The sequence below is a fragment of the Cynocephalus volans genome, chromosome 11 (genome assembly GCF_027409185.1).
Source record: "Cynocephalus volans isolate mCynVol1 chromosome 11, mCynVol1.pri, whole genome shotgun sequence".
Classification (NCBI taxonomy): domain Eukaryota; kingdom Metazoa; phylum Chordata; class Mammalia; order Dermoptera; family Cynocephalidae; genus Cynocephalus; species Cynocephalus volans.
The window spans coordinates 39,392,982-39,396,845 of record NC_084470.1 but is presented as its reverse complement, the minus strand read 5'-3'; positions in this window follow the sequence as shown (position 1 = coordinate 39,396,845).

Sequence of the window (3,864 nt, the reverse complement as noted above, 5' to 3'; positions counted from 1 at the left end):
TGGACATTTGGGCTTACTGCTTGTGGATGAATTTCAGAAACCTAGAGAAATGCTGCTTGAGTTTAATAAGAGCGTTGGTGTGGCATTGGGCAGCGTGCAGAGAGTCTGTTTTGACATTCTAAAGCAGAACATAATTAACAAACACTTACAAAATTTACTCAAATGATATAACTGAGTACGAATTAAGGTTTTCCTATAGATACCATCTATGACTCATTAAATACTATGAATTTTGATGTTCAAAACCAAATATAGAACCTGGTTGATTATATACAACTCCAGCAATATCATCAATTAATCACCACTCATGTTTAAGATGTCTAAAGTCAATAATATTGGTTAGGCAATTTTATCATTATCAACATGCGTAGAACCCACATTCTTCTTTTTGATTTGCTGAACTGCCAAATATGTTTGTTGCTATTCTCTTTTTTTGGAACGGTGAGGAGCCATGCACAGTAAATATGCTGGGCTCCTTTAGAGATGGCTTCTGCTTCTGCCTGAAGGCAGGAAAAACTTCTTTTTAAGTGACTTTTATCGTTTGCCTTTTACATTTTTATGGTGGTATTAACGAGCACTGAAATCAACAGGAGAGGTAGTGCAAAGGAATCTGGGCTTAAACAGCTTCTCAGCAGCTTGGAGATAAAGCAGCTATGAAGGGCTCCTAAGCAAGGAAGCTTGATGCTTCTGTATATTGACCTTGACTTCTTGGGTGAAATTCTTTATGTTCAGCAACTAAATGTGATAATAAGTGTATTTTATATATACCTATATGACATATTTCAGACTGTATTAATTATCCTTTGGTGGAAATTGTCATTATTTTGGATAGATTGTTTTTTTAATTGAAATGTGCTGCTAATAGTATGCTTACCCTCGAATGTTGTTTTTCATGTTGATAGGAAGACACAAATGTCTCAGGGAAACAACTTTGAGGTAAAGGAATTCTTATGTGTATCATTAGAGTTAAATTGCATATTGTAAATATGACTGTTATGGTTGATTATAGTCCTGCTGTGATGATGTTTTAAGATTTGCAAGAGGGATAGGAAAGATTTTATGATTTTGATGGGGATGACTGATGGATATTGCCATTTACATGTCCTCTGAGTCCATGGCAATAGTTTTTAAGTGAAGATCACATACCCAATTCTCACAGCTTCATTCTTGATATACAAGGCATGTTAGATTTTTTACTACATATATGCAGCAATTGACTAATGATATAAACATTTTAAAACACAGTTCATTGTTTTTAATCCTAAAAGCAAGCAAACAAACAAAAAAACTCTTCTTAATTGGAAACTGAATGTTATACCTGTACATGTGAAAAACTGCCTTATTTTTTCTCTCTTTTTGTACTGTGAAGCTTCGCACTGTAGCTAGCTGCTGTATTTAGAGGTAACAGAAGTGTGTTATTGCAAATATGTGACTGTGTAAATGCCATCATTTGGAAGTTTACCTTTGTCTCCCCTGAACAAAGATAGAAGTTTTGTCTTTATGGAAAAGTATTGCAGATTGTCATTTTGACAGACAATCAACAAGTCCAGATAGATGCTTGGAATGGATATGGTGAGCTTACAAATGAAAATTAGCCAAAGTTTTTGCAAACATATGAAAAACTGGTCCCTTAAAAGAAGTAGAGAGAGGTTTGTGCCAGAAATAACAAAACAAGAGGAACAAATGCTTTATAAGGGCTTGGCACTTTTAAATCAGACTGTGAGGGTCATGTGATATTTTAACCCATGATTTAGCTCCACATTTCAAGGGCCATTTGAATCAGGATTATGAAAAAGAATAGAAAGCTTGTGAATGGATGTTAAATTTTAGCTAAAACCCTTGCCTTCCAACTTCTCTGTGTTTACCTCGTACTTCAGTAAGTTTCAGAGGGAATGGAGCTGGTTTAGGGATACCTCGTGTCATGAAGGAACCATGAAGTATTTGGAAGAGCCCAACATTACCCTGAGGGAGGTAAATAAATATGAGTACTCAGAAGGGAAATCCCAACTTGTTAAAAAAAGACCTTTCAAGGAGATGGGACAATCCCCAAATAAAACCTGTGCTTTGAGAAGTCAGGGGCAAGTGTAGGGCAAGTGACTCAAGTTCCTGGTGTCAGCCAGCAGGCCATTCACTGGGTGGTGAGTGATTGGCAAGGACAGTTTCAGAAACTCAAGTGATTCCTGCTGCTGGGTCTCCTGCAGGCAGCTGACGAGATCCTTTCCCAGCATGCAGTTGCTGGTGGACTGTTAGCTGGGCACCGTCACCAGCAAGTTGACCACCCAGACAAGTAGCAGAGGCCCCCAAAAGCTCTCTGTTAAACAGTTCTCTTAGAACAGGATCCCTAAGACATTAGACACCTCAAATAAGCATTAAGTGAATGTGGTTAATTCACATTCATTATGTGAATGACATTAAGTGAATGTGGTTCTGCCTCTGGGGCCATCATCATTTTGTTCCCCATCATTCATCCATGGCCTCAAGGTGCTTTGTCTGATAATGCAAATTTTACAACAAATATAAGTGGAACTTAAATGGATAAATGCAGGCAGATTTGAATATACTTGCACTTAACTACATTAGAAAAGAAACACTACAAGGTATTTTAGTTGTTTGCAAGTAAACCAGTTGATGATCAGGCTGTGGAAAGATTCCATCATTTTACTCTTCCAAACTGGGAAACAAAAATCACTTAAAAAAAAATCTTTTGCGTTCATTTTGCTTACGGACAATTCAGTGGGTCCAAACTGAATTAAAATGCTTCCTGTATTCTACTCTGTGAGGATCAGAAAGGACAGAACCATCCTCTGAAAGGAAGCAAAGCCCCTAATCTCATGTTGCCCAGAGATTCTGTTTTCTGGACAGTCCTGGGTCTAAGACAAAGGCCTGTGCCTGCGAAATGCAAAAATGCTCTCAATGTTCTTTTTCCCCCTTAGTTTCTAAGATAGCATTTTGTTGTGGTTGTTGTTCCAGCACCTCCCACACAGGTCTCTCTCCTGTCCTGCATCATCCCCACCTCCCATTCCTACCCAAAGAACAGATTGTAACAAAGGTTTCCTGCACAGAGCTGCGTGTTATCAGAGGGAATGTTCCATAGTTCTGTAATGGTGTGCAATGTGGAAGGCAGAGGGAAGTACTCCTCTGTGCAGGATTTCTGTCCTTCTAAAACCTCCAAAACACTTTCTTCATGAGCGTACTGAGACTTTAAAAATGACCGTGAAGTTGGAGGCCCTGAACAGAAGAAAAAAGGAATGCTTCTTTAAAAGATTCATATAGTTTGGATCCCCTTACTGGCTAGCCACCCAAAACAAAACAAAACAAAACAAAAAAAATAAAACATAAAAGATTCATGTAAATGATACAAGCGCTTTTATTTTTGCTATTAATTAAATATGCTCTGTAAAATGCTAAAGAAAATTTTAAAAATGTATTTTCAATTTTATTGGAAAATAATTTCTCTTTTGTTGAGTTTTACAGCAAGTGCTCGTCTCTATTCTGTCGCCAACTTACCCAATTTCTCCTTTGATGCTTTTAAGACATTTGATTTAAAAAATTTCAACCAGGCAATAATGTATATGTGTAAGGTCTAATGCATCCCTCAGCTTTAATTGGTAGGTCCCTGTAGCAACTGATTTAAAAAAAATTCCAATCAGGCAATCATGTATGTGTTGAAGCAGAAATGCACCCCTCAGCTTTAGTTGGTAGGTGTCTGTAGTAATTTTTTATTGCTACAAGTGTTGTATAACAAAGCACTTCAAAATATAGTGGTTTCAAATGACAACCATTTATTTTTTCTCATGTGTCTGTGGGTCAGCTGGTTCTGCTGATCTGAGCCAAGCTCAGCTGGTCTCTGCCAGACTCCCTCAT